Genomic DNA, 16,456 nt, shown 5'->3' with positions numbered 1-16,456 from the left:
ACATAGTTTATATATGCTTATGCACAACATTATTTAATGTTCTTGCCATTTATCCACTAGCCCTCAGGTCTACTATGGTTTTTATTTCTATCTCCTCTAGGTGACTGCCTCTAACTGCTTATTAAGAACTGTATAGGTAACACTCTGTATTACTGGTTTTAAAAAGTTTAATTTATAGTTGGTGCATTCAAAGGAAAAGAAAGCCATGTATTAGAAGGGTTTTAGTGGTTTGAATTACCCTCCAAGGAAGCCCAGGAATGGAAAGATTTTGAGAGGGCATGGGATAGGGGGGTAGCTCCACTACCAACCATTAGAATGACCTTGAATAAGCCATTATGCCCTCTGGACTGCTGTTTTCACATATCTAGAGAATCAGGCTACATATATCCTCCCAAGTCCCTTGTAACTCTAATGTGTTAGAACCTGTAGGAAGTAAATTTAGACTATGTTTCTTTTTGTTTAATTCTTTTTTTACTTAGCTTTTTCTGGCTGACATCTTCTTTTTATTGTTGTTCAAGTACAGTTGTCTCCATTCCCCCCAACCACCACCACACTCACCTTTAAGTGGAACCTAATCAACAAAACAAACAAGAAAGCAAAATATAACCAGGGACATTGAAATTAAGAACTGAGAGTAACCAGAGGGGAGGTGGGAAGGGATAATGGGGGAAAAGGGGGGCAGGGTTTTCAGGAACAACTATAAAGGACATGTGGACAGACTATATGTTTCTTATTGTTTTCCATTCAGAGACTCTTACCAACTCTAAATTTGATAAAATCTGGCTCCAATCACCCAAAACTTAAATTTCTTCATCTCCATCTGTCAGAACGTACCTTGAATAATGTGCTCATTCAGACATAAAAATCTCCATTTTGATCCAAGCTGCCAGCAATAAAACAAACATCCTGGAATGCTGTGTTCTTGGTGGCCTCTATGCTGCACCTATTCAACCAGGTTTGTTTGGAACAAAAGCAGAGAAAATTACAGGCTACAAGACATTCAGATTAAATCTCCCTGGGTCATTGTCTACCCCAAGTAAAGTGAACTGACCAGCAATTAACCCACAGATCCCATTTAAGAATTAAAAACATATTTCAAACAAAGGAAAAATAATTTTAAATTCACTTTGTGTGCAGAGATACATATACATCAGATGTAGCATCAACCCATTCAGAATATTTTGAGAATTTGGCTCAGGCCAATTAGAGCTTTCTTCATATTAAAAAAAAAGGCTTGCTGAGAATATTAATTATATAGTTGAACATAATGGCAAGGACAATGTTTAACCTAACCAAGAAAATAAACCTCAAATAATTTAGCATATTAATTTTAGTTGCAAATGGCATGTTAATAATGAAAGAAGACTTTTATCCCAAAATACCAATTTAAAAGATTATATGCACCCCTATGCTCATAGCAACACTATTTAAAATAGGCAGATTTGGAAACAGTCTAAGTGCCCAACAGTAGATAAACGTATATATTTTTTTAAGTGGTACATTTGCACAATGGCATACTAAGCAGCAGTAAAAAAGGAATTTTTTAAATATGTTGTATTGATTATGCTATTACAGTTGTCCCATCCCCCCTTTTATTCCCCACTGCCCTGCACGCCCCCTCCCATCTGCATTGCCCACCTTTAGTTCATGTCCATGGGTCTTAAATATAAGTTATTTGGCTTCTATATTCCCAATACTATTCTTAACCTCCCCCTGTCTATTTTCTACCTACCATTTATGCTACCTATTATCTGTACCTTTACCCATTCTCTCCCCATCCCACTCCTTCAGTGATAACCCTCTATGTGATCTCCATTTCTGTGATTCTCTTCCTGTTCTAGTTGCATGCTTAGTTTGTTTTTCTTTTTGTTTTGGTTAGGTTGTTAATAACTGTGAGTTTGCTGTCATTTTACTGTTCATAGTTTTTATCTTCTTTTTCTTAGATAAATCCCTTTAACATTTCATAAAATAAGGGCTTGGTGATGATGAGCTCCTTTATCTTGACCTTATCTGAGAAGCCCTTTATCTGCCCTTCTATTCTAAATGATAGCTTTGCTGGATAGAGCAATCTTGGATGTAGGTCCTTGCCTTTCATGACTTGGAATACTTCATTCCAGGCCCCTCTTGCCTGCAAGGTCTCTTTTGAGAAATCAGCTGACAGTCTTATGGGAATTCCTTTGTAAGTAACTGTCCCTTTATCTCTTGCTGCTTCTAGGATTCTGTCCTTCATTTTAATATTGGGTCATGTAATTATGATGTGCCTTGGTGTGTTCCTCCTTGGGTCCAACTTCTTTGGGACTCTCAAGGCTTACTGGACTTCCTGGAAGTCTATTTTCTTTACCAGATTGGGGAAGTTTTCCTTCATTATTTGTTCAAATAAGTTTTCAACTTCTTGTTCTTCATCTTCCCCTTCTGGCACCCCTATGATTCAGATGTTGGAACATTTAAAGACATCCTGTAGGTTCCTAAGCCTCTCCTCATTTTTTTGAATTCCTGTTTCTTCATTCTGTTCTGGTTTAATGTTCCTTTTTTCCTTCTGGTCCACATCATTGATTTGAGTTCTGGTTTCCTTTCCACCACTGTTGGTTCCCTGTACATTTTCCTTTATTTCACTTACCATAGCCTTCATTTTTTCCTCTAATTTGCAACCATATTCAACCAATTCTGTAAGCATCCTGGTTACCAGTGTTTTGAAATGTGCTTCTGATAGATTGGCTATCTCTTCATCACTTAGTTGTATTGTTCTTGCGCTTTGATCTGTTCTTTCATTTAAGCCATTTTTTTTTGTCTTGGAGCTCCTGTTACATAGCAAGGGCTGGAGCCTTAGGTGTTCACCAGAGTGGGGCAACCCACCTTGCTGCATTGTGATGCTGTATGTGAGGGAGGGGTGTGAGAAGGAACAATGCCACTTGTGCTCTCTGACAGCTTTCAGTAACTTTCTCCACTCCCCACAATTAAATTGGGCCCTTCTGGTGCTGATTTCTGAGTGGGTGGGCTTGCATACATTCTAAGACCCTGTTGGTCTCTCCAGTGAATTTTCCTGTGAGGCAGGGAGTTTCTCCTACTGCCACCTCAACCCCCACAGGTGTTTTCAGAGGCTTTGAGGCTTTATTTCCCAGTGCTGGAACCCTGGGTTGCACAGTCTGTCTTACTCCCCAGGTGTTCCTTGTGGTTTATCTGCACACAAATGTGGGACTACCCTGTCTGCCAGCCACTGCCTCACCAGGTCACCAGCCACTGCCTTGCCAGGTCACCAGCCACTGCCTTGCCATGAGTTCCCTTGCCCAGCTGCCCATCTCCATCCCTCCTACTGGTCTGGATGAATGTTTCTTCTTTAACTCCTTAGTTGTTGGACTTTCATACAGTTTGATTTTCTATCAGTTCTGGTTGTTTTTTGTTTTTAAATTAGTTTTTGTCCTTCTTTTGGTTGTTCAAGGAGGCACGGTGTGTTGCCTATGCCTCCATCCTGGCCAGAAGTCAAAAAAAAAAAAGAGAAGGAATTCTTACCTTTTGTGACAGCATGGATGGAACTGGAGAGTATTATGCTAAGTGAAATAAGCCTGTCAGTGAAAGACAAATACCATATGATCTCACTTATAAATAGACTATAATGAAGAAAATAAACTAATGAGGAAATAGAAGCAGAGGCATAGAAACATAGAATAAACTGACAACTTTAGTAGGGGATGGGGGAGTTGGGGCCTAGTTGAAAGAAAATGAAGGGATTAGTCAAAGAACATATATGTATGACCCATGGACATGGACGATGGTGTGGGGATTGACTATAGAAATGGGCAGGTTAGCTGGGTCAGGGGGTAAAGGGAGGATAATTGGGACAACTGTAGAAGCATAAACAATAAAATATTTTTAAAAGAAAGAAAGAAAAAGGACTTTTATCTACTTCTTAAAGTACTCTTTATATGAAATTACTTGATCATTCATTACTTTGAATGACTATTTTGCTTTGTAATGGATAATCCTAGGTTTCTTATAATAATTTAAATGTTTTTATTTTTAGCTACTTGAATCTAATAAAATATGAAAAATTTAGAAATTATGTATGCTGATTCTATTAGGAAGTGGTTAAGTTCAGAGTGTTTTCTGCTGAAAATATTAATAGCCAAGAAGTTTCATATCTTATTTTTTCAAATTTTCACAATACAGGTATGAAGCAGTATCTAGTACATAATAGGTCATTAATAAATATTTATTGAATAAATGAATTCCCTGTGATCATGTACAAGCTTTTAATAAGAATCTTAAATAAATAATTTTATCCTGCTTAGTGAAATAAGCCCATGAGAGAAAGACAAATACCATATAATCTCACTTATATGTGAAATCTACTGAATGAAATAAACTGATGAACAAAATGGAAATAGAGGCATGGACACATGAAACAGATTGACAGTTGTCAGAGAGGAAGGGTGAGACTGGGTGAAAGAACATGAGGGAATTAGCCAAGGAACATATGTGCACAACTTATAAAAACAGACAACAGTGTGGTAATGGCCAGAGGGAAAGAGTTGTGGGGCTGAGTGGAGGGAGGCAAAGAGGAGAAAAATGAGGACACCTGTAATAGTGTCAACAATAAAAATAGGTTCTAAGTTTTGCTTAGAGTTGATGGTAAGTTGTTTGCCATTTCTGAATTTTGTAGAATGGTTTTCATCTACAGCAAAATTTCATTTGTTTTCTTACCTCCCATTCCTTCCACTTGAAATGCAGTTTCAACACTAACCTCCTCCCAGGACCAGTCTGGAATTGCAACTAAATCGTAGAGAGTTTGTCTTGAATGACCAACTGAACACTGGCTGGAGAGAAGCCTTATGGCCCTGGACAGACAAGAAAACACTGCAGCACAATGTAACTCGTAAGAAGTGCAGAAGAGACACAAGAGGGTTGACTGGGCAGCCAGGGCCAGCAGCTAAAGTTCTGGAGGGAGCGTGAGCTCTAAATCCCAAGCTGGACTCCCCAACCTACAGCACTAGAGCAGAAAGGAAGCCAGATAACATCCACCTGTGAAAAGAAGCAGTTCTGTTGGCCAAGGAGAGACAGCTTGAAAAGCAGAGAGCCTTTTAAAGAGCCAAAGCACAAAATTTTCTTTGCCGCCACTTACTATGGGAGCCAGCAAAGGAAAGACACCATGGACTAAAGATGCTTGAGGAGAGGTGGGTGGGTCTGAAGAGAAAACTGAGGGAACAGCCACCCAGATCCCAGTGTGGAGTCATTCCCCCAACCCCAGGAGCCCTCTCTGTCAGATAAAGCACTCCTCTCTGAATGGCATCTGCCGAGGGAAAGCAATAGCCCCACCCACAGGAATTACTCTACCCTACCACCTCGTGCTTAAGGCTGACTGCTGATCACAGATTGACTAGATCAATTACTGATTGGTGTAAGGATGATTAGTTTAAAGTCTGAGGTAGAAAACTCAAAAAAGCAGCCAAAATGGGAAGACAAAGAAATAGACCTCAAATGAAAGAATGAGAGAATCCTCCAGAAGAACTAGATGAAATGGAAGTAAGCAATTTAGAGTAATGATTATAACATTACTCAACAACATGAAAAAAGACATAGAAACTATAAAAAAAAGATCAGTCAGAAATAAAGAATGCAATATCTGACATAAATAATACACTGGAAGGAGTAAAGAGTAGGTTAGATAAATTAGAGGATCAAATCAGTTTTTTGGAAGACAAGATAGGAAAAACAATCAGGCAGAGCAGCAAAAAGAAAAAAGAATTTAGAGGAGCTTAAGAAATATCTTGGACAACATGAAGTGTAACAATATCTGCATCATGAGAATATCAGAGGGAGAAGAATATCAGAGAGCAAGGGATCAAGAACCCATTTGAGGAAATAATAATGAAAACTTCCCTAATCTGGTGAAGAAAAAAGTTTCACAAGTCCAGGAAGCTCAGAGAGTCCCAAACAAGTTGGACCCAAAGAGGCCTACATCATAATTAAAATGACAAGGCTTAAAGACAAGGAGAAAATCTTAACAGCTGCAAGAGAAAGGCAGGTAGTTACCTACAAGGGGGCACCCATTAGTCTGTCATCTGATTACTCATTAGAAACATTTCAGTCCAGAGGGGATCGGTGTAAAATATTCGAGGTGATGAAAAGCAAGGACCTGTAGCCAAGGCTACTTTGCCCAATGAGGCTATCATTTAAAATCGAAGGAGAAATAAGGAGTTTACGAGACAAGAAAAGCTAAAGGAGTTTGTTAACACAAAACTAGTACAGCAACAATGTTAAAGGGCTTGCTGTATGAAGAAGAAGAAACAGGGAAAAGAGGAAAAAAAAACAGAGGACAACAGTCTAACAATAAAATGGCACTATATACATATCTATTAATAATCACCTTAAATGTAAATGGCTTAAATGCTCTAACCAAAAGATAGAGGGTAGCTGAATGGATAAGAAAACAAGATCCATATATATACTGCCTCCAAGACCCATCTCAGATCAAAAGATACAAACTAAATATAAAGGAGTGGAGAAAGATATTTCATGCAAATGTAAAAGGAAAAAAAGCTGGGATAGCAGTACTTATATCTAGTGAAATAGACTTTAAAACCAAGACTGTAGTTAAAGACAAAAAAAGGACACTACATAATTATAAAGGAAACAATCCAACAATAGGATATAATCCTAGCAAACTTTCACACAGCCAATATAAGAGCATCTAAACATGTAAAGCAAATCTTGATGTACATAAAAGGAGAGATAGAAACACAGTCATAGTTGGGGATTTTAATACCTCATTGACTACAACAGATTGATATTTGAGGCAAAAATTCACTAAGGAGAGGGCAGCCTTAAACAATACACTAGATCAGATGAATTTAATTGATACCTTCAGAGCATTTCATCCAAAAGCAGCAGAATATACCTACTTTTTAAGTGCACATGTAATATTTTGTAGGATATACCACATGCTATGACAGAAAACAAGTCTCAGTAGATTTAAGAAGATTAAATTCATATCAAGCATCTTCTCTGACTACAGCGTTGTGAAAGTAGCAATCAATCATGAGAACACTGGAAAACACACAAAGGCATGGAAGCTGAATACCATGTTATTAAATAACAAATAGGTTAACAACAAGATCTAGGAAGAAATCAGAAAATACCTTGAAACAAATGAAAATGAGGACACAATCCAAAATCAGTGGGAAACTGGAAAGCAATCCTAATAGGGAAATTCATAGCATTACAGGCATACCTCAAAAGGAAAGAAAACGCTCAAATAAACAATCAGACTTCACATTTAAAGGTGCTTGAAAAACAATAACAAGCAAAGCCCAATGAGAGGAGAACAAAGGAAATAATTCAGAGCAGAGCGAAAATAAGTGAAATACAGTAAAAAAAAAAATACAAAAGATCCATGAATCCAAGATCTACTTCTTTGAAAAGACAGACAGGATTGACAAACACTTAACCTGACTTGTCAAGAAAAAGAGAGAAAATAAATAAAATCAGAAATGAAAGAGAAGAAATAACAACTGACACCAAAGAAATACAAAGACTTGTAAGTCAATATTATGAACAATTAAATGCCAATAAAATGGACACTGGATGAAATGGATAAATTCCTAGAAACATATAATCTTCCAAAAATAAATCAGGAAGAATCAGAGAATCTGAATAGATTAATTACACCTAATGAAATCAAAGCAGTAACCAAAAACTCCCAACCAACACAAGCCCTGGACCAGGTGCCTTCACAGGTGAATTTTACCAAACATTTCAAGAAGTAACATCTCTCCTTTTCAAACTATTTCATGAAATTCAAGAGGAAGGAAGGCTCCTAAACTCATTTTATGAGGTCAGCATTATCCTAATTCCAAAACCAGATAAAGACACAACAAAACAAAAAAATTATAGGCCAATATCATTGGTGGACAGATACTCAAATCCTCAACAAAATATTAACAAACTGAGTACTGCAATGCATCAGAAAGATTATACACAATGATCAAATGGGATTTACTCTTGGAATGCAAGGATGCTACAACATGCACAAATCAATTAATGTGATTTACCACATAAACAAAATGAAAGATAAAAAACACATGATCATATCAATGGATGCAGAAAAGGCTTTTGGTAGAATTCAGCACCAATTTATAATAAAAACTCTCAGCAAAGTGGGAATAGAGGGAACATGCCTAAACATAACCTAGTCCATATATGACAAACCCACTGCCAGCATCATACTCAATGGGCAAAAACTACAAGCATTCCCCTTAAGATCAGGAACACGATAGGGATGTCTGTTTTCACCTCTCTTATTCAACATAGTACTGGAAGTCTCATAGCTATCAGACAAAAAGAAGTAATAAAAGGCATCCAAATTGGAAAGGAATGTGTAAAACTGTCTTTATTTACAGATGGCATGATAATATACATAGAGAACCCTAAAGATTCCACCAAGAGAACTGATCAATGAATTCAGCAAAGTAGCCAGATACAAAATTAATATCCAGAAATCGGTTGCATTTTTATATTCCAATAATGATCTAATAGGAAGGGAAATTAAAAAAAACAATCCCATTCATAATTGAGGATGTAAAAGACCTCTACTTGGAAAATTATAAGATACTTAAGAAAGAAATTGAAGAAGATACACATAAGTGGAAGCAAATCTCATATTTATGGATAGGATGAAGTAACATTATTAAAATGCCCCATACTACCCAAACAATCTATATATTGAATGTGATTTCCCTCAGGATTCCAATGACATATTTCACAGAACTAGAACAAATATTTCAAAAATTTATATGAAACCACAAAAATCTTTGCTTAGCAATAGCAATCCTGACAAATAAGTACAAAGTTGAAGAAATCATACTACTTTATATTTAATTATACCAAAAGTCCAGAGTAATCAAAACAGCCTGATACTGGCATAAAAACAGACACATAGATCAATGAAATGGAATAGAGAACCCAGACGTAAACCCACATATATAGTCAATTAATATTTGACATAAGAAGCAAGCATGTACAATGGGCTAAAGATAGTTTACTCAATATATGGTGTTGGGAAAGTTGTACTGATGCATGCAGAAAAATGAAACTAGACCACCTTCTTACATACACACAGAATAAATTCAAAATATATCAAAGACTTAAATCTTACACCCAAAGCCATAAAAATCATAGAAGAAAACATAGACTTCAAAATCTCAGACATTGCTTGTAGAAATTTTTTTGGATATCTCTCCCCAGGCAAGTGAAACAAAAGAAAAATAAGCAAATGGGACTTCATCAAACTACAAAGTTATTGCACATCAAAGGAAAACTTCAACAAAATAAAAAGACAACCCAGAGAATGGGAGAACATATTTGCCCATACATCTGATATGAGGGGTTGATATCCAAAATTTGTAAAGAACTTGCAAAACTCAACACCAAAAAACCAAACAACCCAGTTAAAAAATGTGCAAAGGACCTGAGTAGACATTTCTCCAAAGAGGACATCAAGAGGGCCAATACACATATGAAAAGATGTTCAATGTCACTAATCATCAGAGAAATGCAAATTAAAACCACAACCAAATACCATCTCACACCTGTCAGAATGGCCATCATCAAAAAATCAACAAGTGGTAGCAAGTATGTGGAGAAAGGGGAACCCTTGTGCACTGTTGGTGAGAATGCAGACTGGTGAAGCTACTATGCAAAGCAGTATGGAGATACCTCAAAAAATTTTAAATGGATCTGCCTTTTGACCCAGCAATCCCACTGCTCGGAATATATCCTAAGGAACCCAAAATGCTAATTCGAAAGACCACAAGCACCCCTGTGTTCATTGCAGCATTATTTACAATCACCAAGATATCAAAGCAGCCCAAGTATCCATCAGTAGATGAGTGAATAAAACAACTATGGGACATTTACACAATGGAATGCTACTTGGCCGTAAAAAAGAAAAATTATGCTTTGTGACAGCATGAATGAATCTGGAAAACATCATGCCAAGTGAAATAAACCAGTCAGAGAAAGACAAATACCATGTAATTTCTCCATCATATGTGGAATCTAATGAACAAACTGAACTAACAAGCAAAACAGAGACAGACTCATAGATGGAGAACAGATGACAGCTAGTCAGGGGAGGGGAAGTTATGGGGTGGAGGAATTGAGCAAAAAGAAAAAAGGACTCATGGACATGGACAAGAGTGTGCTGATTGCTGGGGGAAGAAGGATATACAGGGACTAAATGATAATGAAAAAATATATAATAATGATTATATTAAAAAATAAAAATAAAAACGTTTTAAATAATAATAATTGTAAATGGCCCATCCAGAGGATTGGTATGACTGTATCAGTTATACTTTATGGTAGTAACATAGAACACTTTTTATTGAGACATAAGACAAATGAAACAATACAATAATAGAATTTGCAAATTGCACTCATACGGTTATCATAGAAGAGACGAAATTACTTGATATTTAAAAGAGTATATACTCTGGAATTAAAAACAACAAAGTTTAAATCCTGATCCAATTAGTTTTTAACTCTGTGGCTTGATCAAGGAAATTAACCCCTGAATGATGTTTTCTGTAATAAATTGACAATAAAAATACCCTCCATCACATAATATTATTACTAAGATCTTATAATAAACCTAGTGAATACCTTCAATGAAATCAATGTACAAATGGTTCTGTAGCATACAATTAATATTTGTCTCTAGAATTTAAAATTAGTATAATGCAATATTATTATTATATTAGTATATTTTACTCAGAACTGTGGGCCCTCTAATATTATTGGAGAAGAAGAATAATTTATACTTGACATTGAACATATGCAGTTAAAACAGTAAAACATACTGTTGTTACAAATACAACTGTGGCAAAAAGTGAATTTTTCTCTTTGCTACTGAAGTTTTTAGAAAGAAATAATTAATAGAGTAGATAATGCCAGAGTGATGACTTCAGATACAAGGAAATTCTGATTTTAAAAGCCATATTTATAGTTTCCTCTTTATAGTTTTTCTTTTAATTTTTCAAAAATTTTCTCTGTTTTATGTATATTATTTGTTATTCCTAAGCTTTATGCATCACTTCTATAGTCCTGGTATAAGTCCCACGACCGTGTTTGCTGGTATAGTCCTTGTGCCCAGCAGAGTCACTGGCACACCCAAGTACACAAGAAAGAGCTACTAACTAGATGGCAGGAAATAAGGTAATTTTAAACATTCATGGGTATATCATTCATAAAAGCCTAAAATAGTGTTTCCATGTATACACAGACATTAAGTATGTGTCTTTTCAGTAGATTTTTATGTTAATCAGAAAAACCTAGATTTATGTAATACCTACATATATATAGGGTAGGACAAAGGTAGATTTACAGTTCTACACATAAGATACATACAATAATTAATAAATAATAATATAAGAATAAACTCTGTGTTTCCAATACACACAATCGTAAACCTAGTTTTGCCCACACTGTATAATTAACCAAAGCTAACTGGACAAAAGAAAGTAATTTGTCACAGTAGAAGTAGTTTAATGGTTCCTTCCATTCAACTGTTCATTTCAGAATGCACCTTATGTGGCCACAAACCTAGGCTCTTCCTGTAGAATTCTTCCAGGTTATCATTTCTTCATCTACTCTCATTGCCTCAGTCTGTCCAGTCATTGAAAATGGCCATCTGGTTACTTACTGACTGTTTTCTCTGGTTCTGATTAATCAATATTCGGCGATGCTGTTTCCAGGATTTTCCCAGGATTATTCAGGATTTTGGTTTGCAGTACCACAACCCAAGTAGGAGGTGTCTACTATATGCCACAGTTCAGGAAATCAGTGTCAAGCTTCCCTCCCATTTCTACTCTGTAGTTAAAACATTAATGTGGATGTTCCTTTTAACATCCCTGGGCTAATTTTCTTCTCTGAAAAGAACAATAATAACTAATTATCTTACCTACCTCAAATTAGTGTGGGAAGAGTAAATAAGATGAGATACACTAAAATATTTTGCAAACAATTAATTATTGTACCAATATTAAATGACATTATTGTGTATAGAAACAAAATGATAGAGACATGTTGGAGAGAATTGCTTACTACATACCTACTTACACGTTTATGCAAGGCATCTCATTTAATATTCATTACAGTCCTTAAGCAGTCATTCTCTTCATTTAATTAACTACGAAGGTTTAAGTTTCAGAAAGATTGAATATCCTGTGTAAGGCCATGTAAGCTAACGATCAGTATTGCACTGAGAGCTGAAAGATTCATTTGAACCTCTCCAGTGAAAATAAGGAACCAAGGGAAACAGAGGAACTGTCAGTCAAGATTTAAAGGAATAAAATTTAAGAAGTGTATGGGGTTGTGGCAGACACAGAAAAATGCAGGATGATACCTCAGGGCCTCCAGAAGAGTAATGGGGGTTGGGCTGGGGTGGAGGGGAAAGGCAGAAAACTGTACTTGAACAACAATTTTTTAAAAATATATTTTATTGATTATACCATTACAGTTGTTCTATTCCCCCTTCAATCCCCTCCACCCACACACTCCCTCCCCCACCATTCTCCCCCCCCCCCTTAGTTTATAACCACGTGTCTCAAGTTCTTTGGATTCTATATTTCCCCCACTATTCTCGCCCTCCCTCCTATCTATTTTCTGCCTACCATCTATGCTATTTTCTGTGCCTTCTCCCCCCTTCTCCCCCTCCCACCCCCCTGTTGCTAACCCTCCATGTGTTCTTCATTTCTATGGTTCCACTCCTGATCTAGCTGTCCTCTTGGTTTGCTTTTGTTTTAGGTGTGGTTGTTAATAACTGTGTGTTTGCTGTCCTTTCACTGGTAATATTTTTCATCTTCTTTTTCTTAGATAAGTCCCTTTAGCATTTCATATAATAAGGGCTTGGTGATGATGAACTCCTTGAACTTGACCTTATCTGAGAAGCACTTTATCTGTCCTTCCATTCTAAATGAAAGTTTTGCTGGATAAAGCAATCTTGGCTGTAGGTCTTTGGATTTCATGACTTGGAATACTTCTTTCCAGCCCCTTCTTGCCTGTAAGGTCTCTTTTGAGAAATCCACTGACAGTCTGATGGGTACTCCTTTATAGGTGACTGTCCCCTTATCCCTTGATGCTTCTAGGATTCTCTCCTTCATTTTGGTCTTGGCTAATGTAATTATGATGTGCCTTGGTGTGTTCCTTCTTGGGTCCAACTTCTTTGGGACTCTCTGAGCTTCCTGGATTTCCTGGAAGTCTATTTCCTTTGCCAGACTGGGGAAGTTCTCCTTTATTATTTGTTCAAATAAGTTTTCCACTCGTGGCTGTTTCTTTCCCCCTTCTGGTACCCATATAATCCAGATGTTGGAACATTTAAAGATGTCCTGGAGGTTCCTAAGCCTCTCCTCATTTTTTTGAATTCTCATTTCTTCATTCCTTTCTGGTGGGATGTTTTGTTCTTCCTTCTGGTCCATTCCATTGATTTGAGTCCCAGTTTCCTTTCCATCACTATTGGTTTCCTGCGCATCTCCCTTCATTTCAATTAGTTTAGCCTTCATATGTGCCTCTAATTTGTAACTTTGTTCCTCTAATTTGTGACTATAATCTACCAGTTCTGTGAGCATCCTGATAAATAGTGTCCTGAATTGTGCTTCTGAGAGGCTGGCAATTTCTTGGTCGCTTAGAGTTATTGGCTCTGGGACTTTGAGTTCTTCTTGCGCCATCTTTTGGGTTGTTCTTCCCTGTTCCATAGCACAATCAGAGCCCTAAAGTGTTCACTACAACAGGGCAACTCAGTCGCTGGGTTGTGACGTTGTATGTGGGGGCGGGGTCAAAGAGGGACAATGGCTCTCACTGGTATTGCAGGGCAACTAAGTCTCTGGGTTGTGATGCTGTATGTGGGGGCGGGGTCAGAGAGGGACTCTGGCGTTCTGTCTGCCGCCTGCCGCCACGCCGCCTGCCGCCTGCTGCTATTAAGTTAAACTCTAACCCAAAACCAAGAAAAAGAAAGGAATACTGACTAGAGTTACCCACTCAAATAAAGATCTTTTCTTAATTCTTATTCACATGAATATATACCTGGTGTCCTGGAAGACATTGCCTCATTCTCACATATTGTGCCCGCAAGTTGGTGTTTCAGCTGCTCTTTCCGCAAACCATCCAAACCTCTGAAATATTGAGGACTTCTTGGTGGCACAGTACATGATGTCATGAGTGGATCTTGTGGTCATGAGTCCCTTTCTCTACCTGTTTGTTTGTTTGTTATTGTTAACTTGGGCCCTCACCAGTGCTGCAGTTGCTGCCGGCACCGGGCCCACGCGTTTCGTCCCACTGCACGCGAGTGTGCCACCGTCGTCAGCCCTCGCCCCCTGGGGCCTGCGTGGTCTGTCTCACTGTGCGCGAATATGCGCCTGTGGTCTGCCCCGCACCCCAACTGGTTCCCGTCTGCCTGCGCGGCTGGGTCGGGGGCCCTGTCCTGCCCGACCCTGCTTGCTGCTGGCTCCGCCCCTCTTACCGTCCCTGTTGAATGGTTAGATGTAGTCGGACTTCCGTATAATTCAATTTTCTGTCCTTTGGTTGTGTCTTTGTTTCTCCAAACCTTTGTTGTATTCAAACTTGGTTGTGGGAGAAGGCACAGTGTTTCCACCTATGCCTCCATCTTGGCGGAAGTCGAACAATAATTTTTTAAAAAAGAACTCGAGAGGACTAGCCCAGGACCTGCAGGGGATTGACTGCCCTGGACCTAAGGACATTGAAGTTTTCAATCAATGGAAACTTCAGTTAAACCAATTTCTAAATAGCATGACTTTTAATGTTAGAATTTTTGCCTCTATGGTATGGAGAATTGAGCAACATTTCTCTGGATTTGGTCAGTCTAGGAAATCATCACTGGTATTCAGGCCAAAATGTCTGGGCTTTCACCCAATATTTAATGTAAATGTTCTGGATAATTGCACTAATTTTTTATTTAATTCTCCTGCACACAGACAGACACTAGTGTCTGGAAACAGTTTATATATGAATATCAAAAAAGCATAAAGAGTATATATATAGTCTTTTCAGGAGAGTGGAGTTTTGGAAATCAAGTCTCTTCTCATGGTAAAACTGGAAATTTAACTTGAATTGACACAGAAGCATTTTAAAAAGTAGTTTTATAGGGTAAGTGTTTTTCCAATGTGAAAACTAGACAAGAAGTGCATTTTACAGAGAGGAAATTTTTAATAGAACATTGAGTTTTATCAAAAGTAGTAAAATTAGTGAGTGAAGAACTTATTTTTCTTTATGGAGAATTTGGTAAAAGAATGTATTTGCAACTCAGTCTTCACAAGTGGTAAAAGAAAAGTTGGTGTATAGTTTCCAAACAAAACTTTAAATCTTAACACAAAACACCTTTATTGTTTTTGATCCAACTAGTAAATTGCACAGTAGACAGATTTAGACCATTAACATAAGTCAATAATATGTCATCTGGAAATCCTCCAAAGGCCAGTGGAGTAACAGAAGCCTTTAAGGAAACCAGGAATCCATAGACATTTCAAATTCTATGAGAGATCATTGAATCCATAGAAGCAGTGGATTGAAAAAACTAATTGAGTTGTTTGAGGTAAAAAACTAATTGACCTATACTGTCTAGGGCTGGGTTCTTTTGCCAACCTTTCTTCTTATAAAGCAAATCAAAATACAAAATGGATTTCCAATGAATGGACTGATTTATAGACTGTAATTATTCCACTTCTAGTAATTTTTGGCATAACTCTGTGTTTTCCTATAAGGAATGCTATTAAGTTAAACTCTAACCCAAAACCAAGAAAAAGAAAGGAATACTGACTAGAGTTACCCACTCAAATAAAGATCTTTTCTTAATTCTTATACACATGAATATATACCTGGTGTCCTGGAAGACATTGCCTCATTCTCACATATTGTGCCCGCAAGTTGGTGTTTCAGCTGCTCTTTCCGCAAACCATCCAAACCTCTGAAATATTGAGGACTTCTTGGTGGCACAGTACATGATGTCATGAGTGGATCTTGTGGTCATGAGTCCCTTTCTCTACCTGTTTGTTTGTTTGTTATTGTTAACTTGGGGCCCCGGTCCAGTGCATGTAGGATCCCAGGCTGGTAGATAAGCACTCCGTAAGTTAAGGTTCACAGAAGAGTCATCCACACCTGAATGTGTGTCTGCTCCTGTGAGAACAAATCACTAACTCTTCCAAAATGAAAGGCTCCTTTGCAGTCAACTTGTCATTAGTGGTCAGTCGGCCTTCTCAAGGAGTGCTGCCTGGAGGTACAGAAGTTCTCCTTTGCTGGCAAATTGGGCATTCAACAATGGCAGTCCCTACATCAGCCTTGGTGATTAGAAAGTACCTGCTCATGGAACCATGCGTAGGCTCATCTCTGCCGTCACAATCACTTCTTTCACGAGCCCATCAAACCAGCTCTAGGGTGGCCAATGACAGAGGCT

General features: G+C 37.7%; 1 pseudogene; it reads left to right on the top strand.

Moving 5' to 3' along the window:
• Positions 1-16,456, top strand: part of LOC118982579 (protein FAM161A-like) — a 198,776-nt pseudogene that overhangs the window by 111,050 nt on the left and 71,270 nt on the right.

This window comes from Sturnira hondurensis, unplaced genomic scaffold (genome assembly GCF_014824575.4).
Source record: "Sturnira hondurensis isolate 20B ecotype Veracruz unplaced genomic scaffold, ASM1482457v3 Scaffold0025406, whole genome shotgun sequence".
Taxonomy (NCBI): domain Eukaryota; kingdom Metazoa; phylum Chordata; class Mammalia; order Chiroptera; family Phyllostomidae; genus Sturnira; species Sturnira hondurensis.
The sequence above is the reverse complement of the archived record's forward strand: the minus strand, read 5'-3'. Positions and strand labels throughout refer to the sequence as shown.